Here is a 23,428-nt window from a genome sequence, read left to right on the forward strand (position 1 = left end):
GTTCCCCTGCCTGCACTGAACATGCTGCCTGATCTCCGCGCCTCCCCTTCTACTTGGCCCTCAGAGCGGCGCCTTCTGCCACTAGCGCTGTCAAATGGGAAGTTTACCATCAGTTTGTCCACCAGGGCCCTGTGGTATTGCATCACTCTCAAACCCCTTTCCTCTTCGGGAATGAGAGTGGAAAGGTTCTCCTTATACCGTGGGTCAAGCAGTGTGTACACCCAGTAATCCGTAGTGGCCAGAATGCGTCTAAAACGAGGGTCACGAGAAAGGCATGCTAACATAAAGTCAGCCATGTGTGCCAGGGTACCTGTACGCAACATATGGCTGTCCTCACTAGGATGATCACTTTGAGTGTCCACCTCCTCCTCCTCCTCCTCAGGCCATACACGCTGAATGGATGACAGGCAAGCAGTATGGGCACCCTCTTCAGTGGGCCCAGCTGTCTCTTCCTCCTCAGGCTCCTCCTCCTCCACGCGCTGAGATATAGACATGAGGGGGCTCTGACTATCCAGCAACATACTGTCTTCCCCCTCCTCCGTTTCCGCACGCAAAGCATCAGCCTTTATGCTTTGCAGGGAACTTCTCAACAGGCATAGCAGGGGAATGGTGACACTAATGATTGCAGCATCGCCGCTCACCATCAGGGTGGACTCCTCAAAGTTTCCAAGGACCTGGCAGATATCTGCCATTCAGGCCCACTCCTCTGTAAAGAATTGAGGAGGCTGACTACCACTTCGCCGCCCATGTTGGAGTTGGTATTCCACTATAGCTCTACGCTGCTCATACAGCCGGGACAACATGTGAAGCGTAGAGTTCCACCATGTGGGCACGTCGCAAAGCGGTCGGTGCACTGGCAGATTAAACTGATGTTGCAGGGTGCGCAGGGTGGCAGCATCCGTGTTGGACTTGTGGAAATGTGTGCTGACCCGGCGCACCTTGCCGAGGAGGTCTGACAAGTGTGGGTAGCCTTTCAGAAAGCGCTGAACCACCAAATAAAGACGTTGGCCAGGCATGGCACATGCGTGAGGCTGCCGAGCTGTAGAGCCGCCACCAGGTTACGGCCGTTGTCACACACGACCATGCCCGGTTGGAGGTTCAGTGGCGAAAGCCAGCGGTCGGTCTGCTCTGTCAGACCGTGCAACAGTTTGTGGGCCGTGTGCCTCTTCTCTCCTAAGCTGATTAGTTTCAGCACAGCCTGCTGACGCTTGCCCACCGCTGTGCTGCCGTGCGACACCGACTGCTGGCGACGTGCTACTGGTGACAACTCTTGATTGCGAGGTAGAGGTTGCATAGGAGGAGGAGGAAGGTTTAATGGAAGTGGCATACACCGCCGCAGATACCAGCACCGATCTGGGGCCCGCAATTCTGGGGGTGGGTAGTACATGAGTGGTCCCAGGCTCTGACTCGATCCCAGCCTCCACTAAATTCACCCAATGTGCCGTCAGGGAGATATAGTGGCCCTACCCGCCTTTGCTTGTCCACGTGTCTGTTGTTAAGTGGACCTTGGCAGTAATCGAAGTGGTGAGGGCGCGTACAATGTTGAGTGAGACGTGGTCATGCAGGGCTGGGACGGCACACCGTGAAAAATTGGGGACAGAGTAGCACAGGGCTGCCACCGCCATTACGTTTTTGAACGCCTCAGTTTCCACCAGCCTGTAGGGGAGCATCTCCAGGCTGATCAATTTGGCTATGTGGACATTTAAAGCTTGAGCATGCGGGTGCATGGTGGTGTATTTGCGCTTTCGCTCCAACGATTCTCTTAGCGACAGCTGGACACTGCGTTGACAGACATTGCTGGATGGGGCCGAGGACAGCGGAGGTGAGGGTGTGGGTCCAGGCCAGGAGACGGTCGTACCTGTGTCCTGAAAGGGCGGTTGGATCTCAGTGGCAGGTTGGGGCCCAGGGGGAGAGGCAGTGGCGCAAGCTGGGGGCGGTGAACGGCCTTCATCCAACCTTGTGGGGTGCTTGGCCATCATATGCCTGCGCATGCTGGTGGTGGTGAGGCTGGTGGTGGTAGCTCCTCAGCTGATCTTGGCGCGACAAAGGTTGCACACCACTGTTCCTCGGTCGTCCGGCGTCTCCGTGAAAAACTGCCACACCTTTGAGCACCTTGGCCTCTACACGGTGGTTTGCCGCGAGGGGTGCTTTGGGAAACAGCTGGTGGATTATTTGCTCGTGCCCTGCCTATACCCCTGGCCACCCCACTACCTCTTCCAACCTGTCCTGCGGCTGCAATTGCCTCCCCCTCTGAAGACCGGTCCTCAGTTGGCTTATCACACCAGGTGGGGTCAGTCACCTCATCGTCCAGCGGCTCTTCCTCCGAATCCTCTGTGCGCTCCTCCCTAGGACTTACTGCCCTTACTACTACCTCACTGATAGACAACTGTGTCTCATCGTCATCGTCCTCCTCACCCACTGAAAGCTCTTGAGACAGTTGCTGGAAGTCCCCAGCCTCATCCCCCGGACCCCGGGAACTTTCCAAAGGTTGAGCATCGGTCACGACAAACTCCTCCGGTGGGAGAGGAACCATTACTGCCCAATCTGGGCAGGGGCCCGAGAACAGTTCCAGGGAGTCTGCCTGCTCCTCAGAATGTGTCACTTTCATGGAGTGAGGAGGCTGGGAGGAAGGAGGAGCAGCAGCCAGAGGATTCAGAGTTGCAGCAGTGGACGGCGTAGAAGACTGGGTGGTCGATAGATTGCTGGATGCGCTTTCTGCCATCCATGACAAGACCTGCTCACACTGCTCATTTTTTAATAAAGGTCTACCACGTGGACCCAAAAATTGCGATATGAAGCTGGGGACCCCAGAAACTGTCCTCTCTCCTACTCCCGCAGCAGCTGGCTGCGATTCACCTGGACCAGGAACTGGGCCTATGTCCATACCCTCACTTGGGACTCCGCGTCCTCGACCGCGACCACTGCCACTACCCCTACCTCTCAGCATGCTGGATTAAGAATCGAGCAGAGACAGAGCGGTGTAAAAATGTTTGTGAATTATTGCCGCGCAGTCGCTGGCTGCCAGCGGTAATATAACGCTAAATGAAGCCAGAGATAAATTATAAGGAAGGCTGCACGCAGGCTAGGCTGTGAACTATGCAGTTTGGATGGACGTGAAGTCCCACAGGCCACGCAGGCACATGCACTGGGTAACCGTTAGCCGTAAAAAGGAAAAAAAAAATTAATCTCCTTATTTTACTCTGCAATGCAGGCTGAGGCTAGGCAGTGTGTATTGCACTTTCAATCTATGGGCGTCGGGCAGACCGTGAACGTCTGAGACAGCACACGTATAACAGAGCATTGTGGAAAATGTGCGTCGGGCCGACCGTGAACTTCTGAGACAGCACACGTATAACAGAGCGTTGTGGAAAATGTGTGGTTTCTTGGTGTACAGAGGCAGACTGCAGTGAGGCTACGCAAAGTGCGGACAGAAAAATATTTCTAAATGAAGGCTGCACGCAGGCTCTGCTGTGCAATGCAGAGGTACTACAACTCCCAGCAACCACGGAGTTCAATGCACACGGTCGCAGGTTGCCCTAAGAAGAACCGTTGGGGTACTTGTAGACAGGATTCCACACTACCACTGTCCCTGCCTGACTAATAGTGCCCCTATACTGAAGTACAGACTGCAGCCTGAGAACGCTACAACCTGCACGCCCGATATACATAAAAAAAAAAATTGGTGCAAAAGTGATCACAGCACCCACTACAGGTACTACAACTCCCAGCAACCACTCAGTTCAATGCACACGGTCGCAGGTTGCCCTAAGAAGAACCATTGGGGTACTTGTAGACAGGATTCTACACTACCACTGTCCCTACCTGACCAATACTGCCCCTATACTGAAGTACAGACTGCAGCCTGAGAACGCTATAGCCTGCAAGTCCGATATACATAAAAAAAAAATTTGTGCAAAACTGCTCACAGCAGCCACAACAGTAATGCACTAGGTGAGCTGTGACCCTAAGAAGGACCGTTGTGGTTCTTGAAGACGCTAACACTGTCCCTATAGCAGCAGCAGCATCACTTTCCCTGATCTCTCTTAGCGTGTGTCTGTGGCGAGCCGCGGGCGGGGCAGATTTAACTACTCGGGGGTCACTTGATCTCGCCAGCCACTCACTGCAGGGGGGTGGGATAGGGCTGGAACGTCACAGGAGGAAGTTGTAATGCCTTCCCTGTGTTTCTATTGGCCAGAAAAGCGCGCAAATTTCTCAGGGAAGGAAACTTATATTGTAATTGCATATACTATTGATAACGTTATAGAAAATCCTAATTGTGATTAACTAATAGCCAAAACTGTCGCCAGGATTTCCTGATAGAATTAAAACAATGTATGGAATTTTTCGATTTAGCGTGTATTTTTTCATAATCATAATGGTCTGCTAGGGTATCTAGAAGTTCTTTAATGTGCGGAGGAGAGCATAGTCTCCAATTTCTTGTAATAATAAGTTTTGCCGTCAACAGGAAGTGGCCTATCCACATCCTATGTGAATTGGGTATATCATCACATTCTAACAGTAAAAGTGCAAGCTGAGGACTCTTTTTCACGTAGGTGCCTGTAATCTTTGGTATGAGGGCAAATACCTCTCCCCAATAATTTTGAATTTTCATGTTTATATGACGACTCAATAATTCAATTCTAGCGCAAAAGAATTAGCGTCCAAATTTTAAGTTCATAACCTAATTCTCTCACTTCCCGATGTCGTAGAAACTTGAAATTTGGCACGAACATTGCTTATGTCATATATAGGAAAAGTAAAGGGTCCCAACTCGATTATTCAATTCTAAACGCAAAAGAATTAGCACCCAAATTTTAGTTACGTAATCTAATTCTCTCACTTCCCGATGTCGTAGAAACATGAAATTTGGCACGAGCATTGATTATGTCATAAATAGGAAAAGGTAATCGGTCCCAAACCGATTATTCAATTCTAGGCACAAAACAATTATCGTCCAAATTTTGCGTACGTAATTTAATTATCTCACCTCCCGATGTCATAGAAACTTGAAATTTGGCATGAGCATTGATTATGTCATAAATAGGAAAAGCTAATGGGTCCGAACTCGATTATTCAATTTTAACCGCAAAAGAATTAGCGTCCAAATTTTATATACGGAATCTAATTCTCTCACTTCCCGATGCAACAAATAATTACACAAATTTTTACCGCATAAATGTGAAATTTGCCATGACGATTCTTTGCGTACTAAATATTGGAAATTTAAAGGGTTGCAACTTGATTATTCAATCCTATGCATAAAAGTAAGTGACCCCCTATGTAATGTAACTAATAACACACATCTGTAATGCACAAACTTGAAATTTGGCATGACCATTCCTATGTTATGTAACTAATAACATATCTGTACCCCGCAATATATAAGACAGTTAACTTCTCAGCAAAGCAAAACACATTTAGAAATATGAGTATATACTGACAGGAATAAAACTGACTGTCGTATGTATTGAAAGGCTGTAAAGTACGAAAGGAAGTGGACATGGACTGCTGGGATGGAGTATGCCTTTAAGTATAACAAGGGTCTGCAACCTTCAGTCTGGGTAGGAAATTTGAATAAAAAGGGTGTTACCTTTCAGGGTAAAAATGAGGAGAGTATGTGAGGTGGCACATTCTGTGGGGTGACCTTATCACAAGCTCATAGAGACGCAGCAGCTGAATACACCCATATTTTGTTATGGCTTGCAAATGCAATCACATCAGACCGGATTGACAATATAATTTGTGCAGAGATACCAAATCCAAAAGAAGATCCTATTCTGTACAACATTGTTAAACGTAATATGATACATGGGCCATGTGGAAACTTCAACACACATTCCCAGTGCATAAAGGATGGCAAGTGCTCCAAGAGGTACCCCAAGCCATTATTCAGTGAGACCCAGACTAGTGATGATGGGTATCCGAAGTACAGAAGAAGATCGCCAAGTGAGGGTGGGTTTACAGTAACTATTGAGAAGGCTCAAGGGACTTGGGTACTTGATAACAGCTGGGTAGTTCCTTTTAATCCTGTTCTTCTCCGCACCTTTAATGCACACATCAATGTTGAGTACTGCAATTCTGTCAAATCCATTAAATATATTTGCAAGTATGTGAATAAAGGTAGTGATCAGGCCACATTTGCAGTGGAGAATGAATGTGATGAAATAAATATATACCAGACAGGTCGCTATATTAGCAGTTCTGAAGCCATTTGGCGTATTTTCTCTTTTCAAATCCATGAAAGATTCCCTTCTATAATGCACCTTGCGGTTCATCTGGAAAATGGGCAAAGAGTCTATTTCACTGCAGATAATGCAATAGACAAAATTAACACCCCTTCAAAACCTACTCTTATAGGATTTTTTGAACTGTGTAAGGTTGATGGATTTGCAAGAACCCTCCTATTCCACGAAGTTTCTTCATTCTACTTATGGAAAAAAGATAGATTTGGGGGCGGAGCCTGGCTACGGACTGTGATGGTCGCATGAGAGAAGCACTCCATCACTGAGGCACTGTTCCTGGCTCCAGACAGCAGCGATCCGCAGAAAAATGGGGAAAATAACAAAGGAGAGAGGTGGGGAACAGCAGGGGACCCCTCGGCCAGCCCGAGGGCAGTCGGATCTCCAGTGGTTCCTGAAAGACAGGAGCACCCGCTCCCCGCACGCAGCAAGTAAGATGGCGCCGGCAGCGGCTGCAGCACGGACCACAGCGTGGGAAGGTGACAGCTCCTCTGAAGGAGAAGAAAACGAGCCCCTATCCAAGGGCTTCATGAAAGAGTTACTCACCAAGAAGATGAAGCCAGTCTTATCCGAGCTAATGGAGATCAAAGAAGAGGTGAGGCATATGGGGAGGAGAGTGGAGGAGCTTGAAAGCTCTGCAGCTAACATCACCACCCACTTCAGTGAATTAGCCTCAGTAGTGAAAGAGCAGCATCTCTAGCTCAATAAAATGCTCCTCTTACAGGAGGATATGGAGAATAGGAGCAGGTGGAATAACGTCCGGATAAAGGGTTTGCCAGAAACGTGGGCGCAGGACACCCTAGAAAATATCGCTATGGAAATCTTCGCGGATCTACTGGGGGCTGACAGAACAACCTCTATCATTATAGAGAGAATTCACAGGGCCTTAAGACCACAACCCGCACCTGATAACCCCCCCAGGGACATCATTTGTAGACTGCTAGCTTTTACAGACACGGCAGCCATTTTAAACTCTGCACGAAATTCTAGAAACATAACATATGAGGGGGCGGCGCTACAACTATTCCAGGACCTCTCACCTTCCATCCTAGCCAAGCGCAGAATGCTCAGACCATTGTTAGAGGCCCTCAAGGTGAAAAATATTAGACATGCCTGGCTTTACCCGTTCGGCTTGGGGATCTCGCATAGAGGCAAAAGGCTGAACATACGAACCCCAGAAGACCTTCAAGGGAGCTGGCAGCACTTAGGTCTGGAACCCATCGAGCTCCCCAACTGGCTCCCTATGACAGAGTTCCCGATCCTCCCATTCCTGCGGCACCGGAGAACTGGCGCACAGCAAGTTACGCCAAATCCCCAAAGAACAAGCAAAAAAAGAAAACCAGAGAATATATCACCCTGGAAGAGACTTGACTCACAGAACTTACATATTGACCATCTTATACAGAGACTCAGTTTCCCAAGAGTCCAAATATTTAAAAGTCTCTAGCTTTTTTAGGCTATCTGAACAGTACTATCTCAAGATCATCCACAGTTTACCTTGATATTTTTGAGGACTCATCCGGAAAAGAGGCTCTTGTGCCTCTAAGTTACTGAGATGCCCGTAATGTTATTTACCCCTTCAAAGGTTGGAGCCTGGTGGTGCCCCTCCGATCAGGCAATTAACCGTATTAATCGTTAAAATCTACCCAAAGATACAACTTTACTGTATCTAATTAACTAGTTAACTGTCTCCCATACACAGGTGGTCCCCCCCCCCCCCCGAGGCAACCCATCTGTACCTCTGAAAAGAGGTTCATTTATAGATTTAGCTATCTGTAACTAATTTGTGCATAATTTGATCTATTGTTTTCTTGTATTCTTCTGTTTCCCATTGTTTCCTCCTTCCCTTTCCCTCACCGCCATACCTACATACCTTCCCTGTCCCGACCCGCCGGACTATAATCCTACCCACACGTCTAACCAGCTCCGGTCATCTTATTGCCAATCAGGCCCTGACACCGGGCGACTGGGACAGGCAAAAACCCCAACCACCGACGACTGATAATTTTTCTATTTCCAGAGCCTGCTTTCCGCCTGCGGCACCTCTGTCCAGCCTAGCAACCACGCACTGTCTACAACGAGAACATGGAAGCGATAAGATTCACGTCCTTCAACGTCCGGGGTCTCAACACACCTCAAAAAAGGTATAGTATCTCCCAACTAATAAAAAAATACAAAACTAGAGTACTACTACTACTACAAGAAACCCACTTTAAACTAGCTAATTACCCAAGCCTGCTGGGTAAGCAATTTGCCCAATGCTACCACAACCCTCACCCAACATCCGCCTCCAAGGGAGTGTCCATCTTCTTCCATAAATCTCTGTCATTCAATCTAAAGGCCAAATACTCAGACGAGCTCGGCAGAGTACTGTTCATAAAAGGATCTATAAACAGCGCCAAAATAACAATAGCCAATATTTACACCCCCAACTCCAACCAAGTTAGCTGGCTGATAGACAAATTGAATGTATTAAAAGAATTTGTAGAGGGACCCATTATCTTAGGGGGAGATTTAAACAACACCTTAAACCCTGTACTAGATTCTTCGACAGGCAGATCCTGGATCCCACAGAAACAAATTAAAAAAGTAAATAAAACTCTACAAGAACTGGGAGTCGTGGATACATGGCGATCTGCAAATCCCTCAACAAAAGATTACACCTATTTTTCACAACTACATTCCTCTTACCACAGGCTGGATTATATAATGGTATCCTAAGATATACTAACAAAGGTAGAAAAGACAAAAATTGAGACGATCACAGTATCTGATCATGCTCCTATTCACGCTGATATTAAATTCAGCGGGGACGGCCCGAAGGAGTGGAATTGGAAGCTTAACCTCTCACTACTAGATTCGGAGGTGGAGAAAGCTCAGCTCTCTAAACATCTACTGGAATATTTCTCATTGAATAGTTCAGAAGACCTGAAATTCCCCGTAATTTGGGAAGCGCATAAAGCGTATATGAGAGGCCTCTTTATTGCGCTGGGAACCAAGATTAAAAAGAAATCACAGGCCGGGGGGCGTGGCCTGACGGAGCCGATGCAAGTCGCATTCTGAGCAGCTCCGCGCTCAAGCCCGATAAATAGCAACCAAAAGCCTGCCCAGGGCATAAAAAACACACACAGAAGCTACAAGGAGGCAGCGGAACTTACCCCCAGCTGATGGCGTCCCGGAGGAGAACCGGGAAGACAGGACCGAAGCGCCTAACAGATTTCTATCCAGCGCGCGGTACGGAGGAGGACAAGATGGCGGAGGCAGCCTGCAGCAGCTCCGGAGGAGAAGAGATGAAGAGAGCGCAGGGTCCGCAGGATACAGCGGTAAGCAAAACCCCTAGACAGCCCGCTCCACAGCGCTCTGCTACAGCAGAAAACTCCCCACATGCCGACACTTCAGTGTACATTAACTCAGCAGGGAGAGAAAGTCCAGAGCCACAGGCAGCCACCGAGACAGAGGAGGAGGGCAGGCGCCATCCTCTCCACAGGCAGCCCCCTCATACAATAAGGATAAAAGAGCCATAAGTTCCCCCAGCCAAAGCCCTGAAAAAAGGAGGCTAAAGAAAGACCCTTCATCTAGAGTTATTAACCATGCAGAAGAAGAGAGCTCAGAGATAGGAGAAAATACAGATCCACTACTAAATATTGAATGCTCTGACCAAATGGCTACACAGAGCTTTATAAAAGACCTGGTCATTGCTCTAAAAAGCTCTATTAAAAGCGATCTTGCCGACATCAATAGTAAAATAGACAGAAACCTCACTGTCTTGGAAGAGAGAGTCGATCACCTGGAAAATAAAACCGGGGAATTAACCAGCTCACATAACGAGCTTATCGACGCTCACTACAAGCTAGAGGAGGAAGTTAATTATTTGAAAAACAAAATGGCCGACCTTGAAGATCGTAGTCGGCGTAATAACATAAAACTCAGAGGTATTTCTGAAACAGTGAAAACTGAAGAACTAAACGATTTCGTGCAAGAATTAATTAAAATTCTCCTCCCCAATTCAAAAAAAGACGAACGCATCCTGGACAGGATACATAGGCTCCCAAAGCCCCAAAACATCCCCGAAGACGCCCCAAGGGATGTTATCGCCAGAGTGCATTTTTTCCAGACAAAAGAAAATTTGATGAGAGCAGCCAGAAATACCAAAGACCTCCCCCCCCCCTTACAGCAACATTAGTATCTTCGCAGACTTTTCCCAGACTACAATGCTGGCCAGGAAGAAATTCATAAACATAACAAGAGCTCTGAGAGAAAATAACCTAACATACAGATGGGGCTTCCCCACTAAACTACATATTAATAAAGATGGAAAAATTATCACTGCCCTCACCTACGAAGAAGGTTCGCGCCTTCTCAAAGAATGGAACATCCTAGAACCCCAAGAAAGACAACCTTACGTACCCAAAGACTGGTCTCGTAAACAGTACAACAAATCAAACAAAAACAAGACACCCCATCGTTGAATACCATCAAGAAGACCAAATCGCGTCTTTACCCTGGGCACCAACGCATAAAAAAAGCTTGGGCACAGGCTGAACTTTACCCCCAAACTAGACCTCTCTAGGGCTTTAAAACCCAATGAAGGACAGGTCCCTCCAAGTTTATTTCAACTTCAAGTTTCTAACAGCTACATGTACCGACTTTCTCCAGCCCCTCCAAGTTACTCTATTCCCCAGCTCCTTCTCCATGCAATATCTTTACCTGACTCTACACCTGAGGATAACTTCCGCACAAAAACCCAACTCCTTCCTCTCACTCCACTGGACTGGAAATGTTCTGAAAACCTTAAAAATTATCCTAGAGATCCAACCCAAAATTAAAGCAACAAATCAGGAAACAAGATGGACCTGAAAATTACCTCTTTGAACACTAGAGGCTTGAACTCACCATATAAGAGATCCTGCTTATGGAGAGAAGCTATGTCATCGCAAACAGACATCTTATGTGTTCAAGAAACTCATCTAAAGGCTTCAAACCACCCAAAGATTGAACACCCTAGATTTAACAGATGCTTTCTTGCCAACGCACCCAAGAAAAGATCCGGTGTTATGATTGCCGTTAAAGATTCGCTGGACTTTCAGATGCTGGAGGAAATCAAAGACCCGGAAGGTAGATTTCTAATTTTAATATGTAAAATTGAGGGGTTCCTCGTCACCCTGGCCAACATATATGCTCCAAACTCACAGCAAATTAGATTCTTGAACAGGGTGACGAGGAAAATTAGGAAAGTCCAGAGGGGCACTCTGTTGATATGTGGGGATTTTAATGCAATCAACGACAGTTCACTGGACTCCACCCACCCAGACAGAAATAGAGGAACTTGCCTGTCATCTTGGATCCAAAGCAATGAGTTATTTGACATTTTTAGAGTGTTGAATCTTAACTCCAAGGAGTTCACCTTTTACTCTTTCCGACACAATTCATCGTCTAGAATAGATATGTTTCTGGGAGATTTCCATATATTAAACAAAAGTCTAGAAGCCAAAATAGGAGTCACAACCTGGTCGGACCATGCGCCGATCTCGCTGAAATTAAAAGTAGGCCCCCCGGTAACTGTTTCCAATACTTGGAGAAACAACACTTTTCTAATGAAAATCCCCAAATTCCAACAAAAAATTAGAGAAGCATTAAAAGAATATTTTCTATATAATGATACCCCAGATATGTGCCGTTTCACGCTCTGGAATGCACACAAATCAGTTATTAGAGGATCTATGATCCAACAGGGGTCCATTTACAAAAAAGAGAAAAGCGCTCTGTTGAAAACAGCCCTAGAAGAACTGAAAGCCTTAGAAAACCACACCCAGTTTGTTCACACCCCCTCAAATAGTAAACTCATAAGAGACGCCAGACTCAAAGTTCGTAACATCCTAATAGATGAATTCGAAAAAAACACAAAACTAATGAAAACTACATATTATACGGAAGCAAATAAGAACACTAAATGGATGGCAAACAAAATCAAACAAAAAAGAGTCAAGTCTAAGATTCCCTTCGTGATAGACCAGACCTCAAAAAACAAAATACTACACCCTAAAGACATAGCAGAACAGTTCAGAAAATTTTATGAAAACTTATATAATTTAAATAAAAACCCTGAAGTCCACCCGCCCTCAGATAAAGCTATAGACTCATTCCTATCAGCTCTACAGTTACCAAAATTAAATGAAGAACAACTAAATAAGATTAATTCCAAAATCACACAACAAGAAATAGGTCAAGTCATAAACAAAACAAAAAAAGATAAAGCACCGGGGCCCGACGGTTTCTCGTGTGAGTATTTTAAAATTTTCAAAGAAACACTAATCCCCCACATGGCAGATATATACAACAAAGCGATGCTCACTGGACATCTCCCTGCCGAGATGCTGCAGGCTACTATTGTAACTATCCCCAAACCGGGGAAAGATCCGACTACCCCTGCTAATTTTCGACCTATTTCTCTTCTTAATAATGACACCAAAATTTATGCAAAAATCCTCTCCCTGAGATTATTAGAAGTTACACCCTATCTCATACACACCGACCAAGCGGGATTTGTCAAGGGAAGACAGGCATCAGACGCCACCCGCCGGCTGATTGATGTGGTTGGAGAGGTGGAGGGCTCTCGTTTGCCTTCTCTGCTCCTAACCTTGGATGCGGAGAAGGCATTCGACAGACTTCACTGGGGGTATGCCTTCTCAGCTTTGGAGAAATTTGGACTTGAGGGAAATATACTATCAGCTATCCATGCTCTATATAGATCCCCGTCGGCGAGAGTCCTCACAAATGGAGTCCTGTCAGACCCATTCCTAATATCCAACGGCACCAGACAGGGGTGCCCTCCTTCGCATACTCTATTTATATTAACAATTGAACCACTAGCAGAAGCTATCAGACTCAACGAAAAGATAAAAGGGATCCCGCTGGCGGGTAGGGACCAAAAAATAGGACTATTTGCCGACGACATCGTATTGATGCTCTCATCTCCGTTAAACTCACTGAGAGAGGTTTACAAACTTCTACTCAATTTCGGAAAGATGTCATATTATAAAATTAATCCGACCAAATCTAAGGTTCTTCCCATTAACCTTCACTCTAATTTAAAAACAATAATTAAAGAGGAATTCCCATTTGAGTGGGACCCAGGAGGCATCCAATATTTGGGAACGACCATAAATACTCCCATAATAAATATAATGGATAATAACATATCTCAATTTATACAAACTATTCACCAAGATTTGAGCAATTTCAGTAAAACAGAACTAACTTGGATGGGCAGAATAGTCACTTACAAAATGATGATACTGCCTAAGATCTTATATATTTTTAGAACTATTCCACTAAGATGTAGTCCAAAACTATTAAAAGAACTACAAAAACAACTTATGTCCTTTATTTGGAATAATAAAAGTCCCAGAGTCGCCGCCACTATTTTATATACCCCCAAAAGGAAAGGAGGCCTAGGAGTTCCCAACATAGCTGCTTACTACGAAGCCAACATCATCCTACAGACAAGACCTTGGGGAACTTCCCAAACAGGAATCAGTTGGCTATCTATTGAACAAAACAGCCTGAGAGGAGGAACCTTAAAAGAACTATTACTGGCAACTTCCTTAAACTGGAGAACTAATCCAATAACAAACCCAATAATAGCAAACACATTAGTTATATGGAAACACATTCTTCAGATCATGGGGGAATTCCTCCCCAGAACATCTATACCCCTTCCATTGGGATGCACAGAATTTGAACCCAACACTATACACACCAGAAGCTGGAGGTTAAAAGGAATCGAAACGATTGAGGACTTAGCTGAGGGAAACAAAATGAAAACCTTTTACCAACTCCAAAACGAGTATGGGCTACAAGGAGGAGACTTTCTTCTATATTCCCAGCTTAAAAGCAGATGGCCTACTTTGACATCTCGAAGAACCTCCTTACCTAAAATACTAACAAATCTCCTCTTCAATCCCTCGCCGCACAAAACTCCCCTGAAAGATATTTACGAGATATTTTGCGGAGAATCCAGCTCACAGCCCAACCAAAAGAAAAGAGCGCATACCCTGAATTGGGAAAAAGAAATAGGCAGATCATATTCTATAGAACAATGGAACCATTCATACAAATGGGCAAACAAATCATCTTTATGCGCTACATTAATAGAAGTTCACTACAAGCTATCTACCCGTTGGTATAGATCCCCGGTGAGGCTGGCAGATTTCTTTCCTGAATCCTCAGATTTGTGCTGGAGAGAATGTGGGAGAAGAGGCTCCCTTCTGCACATATTCTGGAGTTGCCCAAAAATTAACGAAGTATGGAGAGAGCTCCTACAACTCTTAAAATCAATGACGGGAGTTGTTATCTCATTTGAGCCGGATATGCCTCTACTTCTGCTGGGGGTAGAGGGAGTGCCCCCAAAATCCAGAAAACTCATCACCCACTGTTTGATGACATGTAAGCTCCTGATAGTGAGAAACTGGAGATCTCACCACATACCTTCCCTAGGGGATATAACACAATTGGTGTCAGAACACATGAATATGGAAAAAATTCACGCTTTAAGAGAAAATAAAATACCTGGATTTGTGGAAACATGGGACCCTTGGATAAAACGCTTCTACCCACACCAATCTTTATTAAATTTAAAACCATAATATCTCCATCCAGAACATCCGGTACGGGAAACCAATGTATTTACAGAGAAGGAACAGAGGGAGAAATTTTTTTTTTTCCTTTTCTTTTCTTGACTTTCATACCCTTTGTGTATTCTAAGAATTTGGAAGATTCCGCTTTGCTCGAGCATGGACTCCCCTCCCCCATGGTTCCCCCCCCCCTCCCTCTCCCCCCCTCCTACCCTTCCCACCCCCGTCCCTCAACCCCCACCGTTATCACATGTTTGTGAGATTTCAATACACAACAAAGTATCCCACAAGGAAGTTGTGCTAATCCCATATTAATGATGTTCATTATGTTATCTTATTAATCTTTACTTAAACATTATATGGAATGTATGACACTGTCTCTATACGATTGTTACCTAACTTTCTACGTTAATAAAAAGTGATTGAACATTAAAAAGAAATCACAGGCCGAAATTGACGACCTCCTGATTGGGATAGCGAAGTTAGAACAAACCGCGAAACTAACACAAGCTATAAACAACCAGGAGGAATTAATAAAACTAAGGCACGCGATTAAAAACCTCCTAGAAACCAGACACAATAAAAGACATCTCTATATTAGACATATTGCGTATTCCCATGGCAACAAAGGGAGCACATTACTCACGTCTCAAATTAAAAAAGCAAAAGTCAGAAATAATATTGCAACAATTAGAGATCATACAGGGAAATTGGCTTCCTCATCCCAGGAGATCGCAAAAAATTTCCAACGCTTCTACGCCAAAGTATACAATCTCAAAGAAAACGACTCTCTCAAAAACCAAGAGAGCAAAGAGAAACTCATAGACAATTTCCTAAACACTATACAATTACCAAAACTAGATGAGAAGGCGGCCAGTTCCCTTTTAGACCCCATATCTCTACAAGAAATAGAAGATATAGTGACACAGTGCCCCGCAGGAAAAAGCCCAGACCGGACGGTCTCCCAAGTACATACTATAAATCCTTCAAAGATATATTAGTACCAAAACTAATAGACCTGTTCGAAGCACTCATGTCCGGAGACCCATTAACAAAACAAGCGGAAGAAGCACACATTACACTCATACATAAAGAGAAAAAGGACCCTGAACTTTGCAACAGTTACAGACCAATATCTCTGATCAACGTAGACGTCAAACGCTGGGCAAAACTGCTAGCAAAAAGGTTAGAGAATTTAATCCCATCTATAATAAATAGCGAACAAATGAGTTTTGTCAAGGATAGAGAAGGCAAAAATAACTGCTATAGATTACTACACGCTACTAAATATGCACAATCCCAAAACATACCCCTGGTTCTGGTAAGTACTGACACTGAGAAAGCGTTTGATAGGGTGGACTGGACGTATATTAAAAAAGTCCTACACTATTTTAATTTCCCTCCAACATTTGTCTCAGCGATATTCTCATTATACCAAGAACCCTATGCCAGACTAAAAATAAATAACTCACTATCCCCACCCTTTAATATCAGAAATGGTACTCGCCAGGGCTGCCCCCTATCCCCGACCCTTTTTATCTTATCTATGGAGCCACTTCTTCAGGGAGTAAGATTAAACCCTTACATAAAAGGGCTTGCAATTGGAGATAGAGCCCTGCACACTGCCGCATTCGCAGATGATGTAATGTTCATCATCTCAGATCCTGAAACGAGCATTCCAAACCTATTAACACTATTAAAAACCTTTGGCACCATCTCCAACTTTAAAATTAACTTTTCTAAGTCCGTTATCTTGAATGTGTCTCTCCCCCTGAACAAATATAAAGCCGTCAGCTCCAGTCCACCCTTGAAATGGTCCAACACATCAGTGGAGTACCTGGGAATTACAATTACCAAAGACGCCAAAGATCTATATAAATATAACTTCATCCCACTACTAACACAAGTGAAACACCTCCTACACACATACAATATGCCGTTTATCTCATGGTTCGGCAGAAAGAACGTGTTGAAAGCCTACGTCTTACCCAAAATTATATACAAACTTAGAATGCTCCCGATTGCTCTCCCCCGGGCCTTCTTTAAATTACTGCAATCAGCCTTTTCAGGATATGTTTGGAGACAGAGAAGACCATGCTTGGCATACAGCCTAATGGTGAAGAGGAAGGAGGAGGGGAGGATCGGCTTGCCATGTGTCCATGACTTCTATTTGGCTACACAATTAAATTACTGGATGGAACTTACGTCCACTCCTAAAGACACTATATTACAATCTTTAGCGGCAGAGGCCCATGGGAAGGCCCTACAGGAAGACCTTTGATTCCCTAATAAGGGTCTCTACAGGTCCAAAAAATTTAACCCATTGCCCAAGGGCCCGTGTGAAGTTTGGGACAAACTAGGAGCATCCCTGGCCCCCACACCATCCCCAACGACCCCTTTAAATTTAATTAACAAGATCCTGGGAAAACCAATAGATGACACCATTAGAAGCATATGGAGAGGCTTAGCTTCTCTGAAATTAAAAGATCTGCAGGTCCAGGCACACAAAGAAACCTCCGAAATAGTAAAGACTCTGCTACCTCAAGCCCAATTATCCTTCATACAAAGGGCCCACATAATGCAAACAATAGAGGAATATAAGAAAAAACACAGATCCACTCAACCAGATACCTCATTTGAAAAACTCCTCAGACGAGACTCCCCTATCAGCAAAGCAATAACCCTACTTCGCAAAAAAATTATTGTACCCCCAGAAATATACAAACCAAATTTCCTTATCTCGTGGGAAAAAGAGCTGAACATCTCCCTTTCCTCTTCTGACACTAAAGTAATCCTACAAAACGCATTCGGCGCCTCCCCATGTGTCTTGCTACAAGAAAGCCATTACAAGATCTTGGTCTGCTGGTACAAGACTCTGCAATGGCTATACGCTTACAAATTAGCCCGGCACGATAGGTGCTGGAGGTGCGATACAGGAGTTGGCTCCTTTAGACACATCTGGTGGGAATGCCCGAAAATCATCACATTCTGGAAGGAAATAGAGAAAACATTACAACAATTAAAACCAGGACTTTTGCTGACAGCAGATATAGTGCTCCTATGGAGACCTACCTCAGCTTTCCACCCACTAAGAGATAAACTAGTGACTTTTCTCCTTGATGCAGCTAAAGCCCTGATACCAACCCTATGGCTACAGAACCCCCCCCCCCCCCCCGACCTACACACAGTGGAAAGTAAAAGTCGACTCAATATGCAATATGGAAGAACTAGCTAGTTGGAATAGAGGGTCTCATGATAAATTCAGGAGGGTGTTGACCCCTTGGAGGCAGATTAAACACTGAGGCACACATTGAAACATGAAACCGCCTAACTGTGCAATTAATGACCGAAACAGAAAGTAGTGCTCCCCTCCCCTTAGAGAACCACACTTCTATGAAAAGAGACCCCAGACGCTGAGGATGCTATCTATGGGACAAACCGTGTCGTAGAGCTCGCCAGGAAACCGAGCTTCATATATGCTGGAAAGAGGACAGGAAAAGCAATTATTCATAAGGGATCCATTAGAACCCTGGCTCCGGCGTGGCTGGGCTGGGGCGTCGTGGTGGAGAGAAGTAGGTGACAAACACTTTCAATTTACCTCCTTACATATCACCCTCCCTACCTCCCCCCCTACCCTCCCAACTCCCCTCCCCCACTCCACCCCTCCCTCACCCCCACAACCATTAAGGTTGTCTTCTGTTAATTACATGTTTATTCTGATACTTCACGTCTCCTCCCTCTCTACTCCAGATTACACCTGCAGCAATAACCTTTGACTTTAGCCACTGAGTTGGATAACATGACAAACTGGATTGTATGAACCCTGTTTGTGGGTGGGGAGTACGGCGGGGAGAGTGACAGGGGATTTCTCCCTGCGAGGAGACAAATTGTTTAAACCTGTTTAAACCTGTAAAATACCAATAACAATTTGATTTAAAAAAAAAAAAGATAGATTAGTTCGAAGAATACAAGGAACATGTGTTATCGGATATCCAGGAGTGAAAAAAGACACAGTTCTTGGTAGAGTTCATACAGTGCATCCAAATAACTCTGAATGTTACCATTTGCGACTGCTACTGCATGAGGTTCGGGGCCCCACATCTTTCAGTCATCTAAAAACTCTTGACGGTGTGCTTCATCTAACATTCCAGTCAGCATGTAAGTCACTCGGCTTACTTGAGGATGACAGTCATTGGAACAAAACATTGGAAGAAGCAGCTTTGTCTGATTCAGCAGTTAGGTTGAGGGAATTGTTTGCCATCATGGTGGTCTTTTGTCAGGTGTCTGAGCCATTGCTGTTGTGGGAGACTCACAAAGACAATTTCTCTGAGGATATCATGCGGCAAATGCAGAGACATAATCAAGAAATAAACATACAAAATAAAGATCATATTTATAACAAGACCTTGATTTTGCTGGAAGACATCATTCTGTCTTTGGGAGGTCGAACCTTACAAGAGTATAGCTTACCAGAAGCAATACGAACTGATGACATTTTGGAAAACCGAGAATATCTGAAGCAAATTAATTACGATGTTGCAATACTGAAAGACACAGTGACAAAACATGAAGCATGCCTTACTGATGACCAAAAGATTGTCTACCATAAAGTACTACTAAGTGTTGAGTCTAATTCAAACAAAGTCTTCTTTTTGGATGCATCAGGAGTAGAGATGAGCGAGCACCAAAATGCTCAGGTGCTCATTACTCGGGACGAAATTATCGCGATGCTCGAGGATTCGTTTCGAGTAACGAACCCCATTGAAGTCAATGGGTGACCCAAGCATTTTTGTATATCGCCGATGCTCGCTAAGGTTTTCATTTGTGAAAATCTGGGCAATTCAAGAAAGTGATGGGAACGACACAGCAACGGATAGGGCAGGCGAGGGGCTACATGTTGGGCTGCATCTCAAGTTCCCAGGTCCCACGATTAAGCCACAATAGCGGCAAGAGTGCCCCCCCCCCTCCCAACAACTTTTACTTCTGAAAAGCCCTCATTAGCAATGCATACCTTAGCTTAGCACCACACTACCTCCAACAAAGCACTGCCTGCATGACACTCCACTGCCACTTCTCCTGGGTTACATGCTGCTCAACCCCCCCCCCCCTCCGCACGACGCAGTGTCCACAGCGCACAGCAAAGTGTCCCTGCGCAGCCTTCAGCTGCACTCATGCCACACCACCCTCATGTCTATTTATAAGTGCGTCTGCCATGAGGAGGAACCGCAGCCACACACTGCAGAGGGTTGGCACGGCTAGGCAGCGACCCTCTTTAAAAGGGGCGGGGCGATAGCCCACAATGCTGTACAGAAGCAATGAGAAATATAATCCTGTGCGACCGCCATCAGGAGCTGCACACGTGGGCATAGCAATGGGGAACCTATGTGCCACAAACTATTCATTCTGTCAAGGTGTCTGCATGCCCCAGTCAGACCGCGTTTTTTTATAAATAGTCACAGGCAGGTACAACTGGGAATCCCCAACTCCGCAATGGGAATTCCGTGTGCACCCACAGCATGGGTGGCTCCCTGGAACCCACTCGCTGTACATAAATGTATCCCATTGCAGTGTCCTGGACAGCAGCGCTAACGTCAGATTAAATGCAGGTGGGCTTCGGCCCAAACTGCATGCCCCAGTCAGACTGGGGTTCTTTAGAAGTGGACACATGTAGTTACAACTCCGTGTGGACCGACAGCATGGGTGGCTCCCTGGAACCCACCGGTGGTACATAAATATATCCCATTGCAGTGCCCAGCACAGCTGATGTAACATCAGCTGTAATGCAGGTGGGCAAAAAATTAATTGGATTACACTGTAGGCGAGGGCCCCAAAAAATTGGTGTACCAACAGTACTAATGTACGTCAGAAAAATTGCCCATGCCCAACCAAGAGGGCAGGTGAAACCCATTAATCGCTTTGGCTAATGTGGCTTAATTTGTAACTAGGCCTGGAGGCAGCCCAGTTAAAATAAAAATTGCTTCAGGTGAAAGTTTCAACGCTTTAATGAGCATTGAAACGTAAAAAAATTGTTTACAAAAATTATATGACTGAGCCTTGTGGGCCTAAGAAAAATTGCCCGTTCGGCGTGATTACGTCAGGTTTCAGGAGGAGGAGCAGGAGGAGGAGGATGAATAATATACACAGATTGATGAAGCTAAAAGGTCCACGTTTTTGATGGTGATAGAGAACAATGCTTCCATCCGCGGGTGCAGCCTACGTATTGTTTAGGTATCGCTGCTGTCCGCTGGTGGAGAAGAGAAGTCTAGGGAAATCCAGGCTTTGTTCATCTTGATGAGTGTAAGCCTGTCGGCACTGTCGGTTGACAGGCGGGTACGCTTATCTGTGATGATTCCCCCAGCCGCACTAAACACCCTCTCTGACAAGACGCTAGCCGCAGGACAAGCAAGCACCTCCAGGGCATACAGCGCGAGTTCAGGCCACATGTCCAGCTTCGACACCCAGTAGTTGTAGGGGGCAGAGGAGTCACGGAGGACGGTCGTGCGATCGGCTATGTACTCCCTCACCATCCTTTTACAGTGCTCCCGCCGACTTAGCCTTGACTGGGGAGCGGTGACACAGTCTTGCTGGGGAGCCAGAAAGCTGTCAAAGGCCTTAGAAAGTGTTCCCCTGCCTGTGCTGTACATGCTGCCTGATCTCTGCGCTTCCCCTGCTACCTGGCCCTCGGAACTGCGCCTTCGGCCACTAGCGCTGTCGGATGGGAATTTTACCATCAGTTTGTCCGCCAGGGTCCTGTGGTATAGCATCACTCTCGAACCCCTTTCCTCTTCGGGTATGAGAGTGGAAAGGTTCTCCTTATACCATGGGTCGAGCAGTGTGTACACCCAGTAATCCGTAGAGGCCAGAATGCGTGTAACGCGAGGGTCACGAGAAAGGCATCCTAACATGAAGTCAGCCATGTGTGCCAGGGTACCTGTATGCAACACATGGCTGTCCTCACTAGGAAGATCACTTTCAGGATCCTCCTCCTCCTCCTCCTCCTCCTCCTCAGGCCATACACGCTGAAAGGATGACAGGCAAGAAGCATGGGTACCCTCAGCAGTGGGCCAAGTTGTCTCTTCCCCCTCCTCCTCATCCTCCTCATGCTCCTCCTCCTCCTCCTCAACACGCTGAGATATAGACAGGAGGGTGCTCTGACTATCCAGCGACATACTGTCTTCCCCCGACTCTGTTTCCGAGCGCAAAGCAGCTGCCTTTATGCTTTGCAGGGAACTTCTCAAGAGGCATAGCAGAGGAATGGTGACGCTAATGATTGCAGCATCCCCGCTCACCATCTCGGTAGACTCCTCAAAGTTTCCAAGGACCTGGCAGATGTCTGCCAACCAGGCCCACTCTTCTGTAAAGAATTGAGGAGGCTGACTCCCACTGCGCCGCCCATGTTGGAGTTGGTATTCCACTATAGCTCTACGCTGCTCATAGAGCCTGGCCAACATGTGGAGCGTAGATTCCACCGTGTGGGCACGTCGCACAGCAGTCGGTGCACTGGCAGATTAAACCGATGTTGCAGGGTGCGCAGGGTGGCAGCGTCCGTGTGGGACTTGCAGAAATGTGCGCAGAGCCGGCGCACCTTTCCGAGCAGGTCTGACAAGCGTGGGTAGCTTTTCAGAAAGCGCTGAACCACCAAATTAAAGACGTGGGCCAGGCATGGCACGTGCGTGAGGCTGCCGAGCTGCAGAGCCTCCACCAGGTTACGGCCGTTGTCACACACGACCATGCCCGGTTGGAGGCTCAGCGGCGCAAGCCAGCGTTCGGTCTGCTCTATCAGACCCTGCAGCACTTCGTGGGCCATGTGCCTCTTATCTCCTAAGCTGAGTAGTTTCAGCACGGCCTGCTGACGCTTGCCCACCGCTGTGCTGCTATGCCGCGCGACACCGACTACTGGCGACGTGCTGCTGCTGACACATCTTGATTGCGAGACAGAGGTTGCGTAGGAGGAGGACGAGGAGGAGGAGGGTGGTTTAGTGGAGGAAGCATACACCGCCGCAGATACCACCACCGAGCTGGGGCCCGCAATTCTGGGGGTGGGTAGGACGTGAGCGGTCCCAGGCTCTGACTCTGTCCCAGTCTCCACTAAATTCACCCAATGTGCCGTCAGGGAGATATAGTGGCCCTGCCCGCCTGTGCTTGTCCACGTGTCCGTTGTTAAGTGGACCTTGCCAGTAACCGCGTTGGTGAGGGCGCGTACAATGTTTCGGGAGATGTGGTCGTGCAGGGCTGTGACAGCACATCGGGAGAAGTAGTGGCGACTGGGAACTGAGTAGCGCGGGGCCGCCACTGCCATCATACTTTTGAAGGACTCCGTTTCCACAAGCCTATGCGGCAGCATCTCCAGGCTGATAAATTTGGCTATGTGCACGTTTAACGCTTGAGCGTGCGGATGCGTGGCGGCGTACTTGCGCTTGCGCTCCAACACTTGCGCTAGCGACGGCTGGACGGTGCGCTGACAGACATTGGTGGATGGGGCCGAGGACAGCGGAGGTGAGGGTGTGGGTGCAGGCCAGGAGACGGTAGTGCCTGTGCCCTGAGAGGGGGGTTGGA

The sequence above is a fragment of the Eleutherodactylus coqui genome, chromosome 8 (assembly GCF_035609145.1).
Source record: "Eleutherodactylus coqui strain aEleCoq1 chromosome 8, aEleCoq1.hap1, whole genome shotgun sequence".
Classification (NCBI taxonomy): Eukaryota; Metazoa; Chordata; class Amphibia; order Anura; family Eleutherodactylidae; genus Eleutherodactylus; species Eleutherodactylus coqui.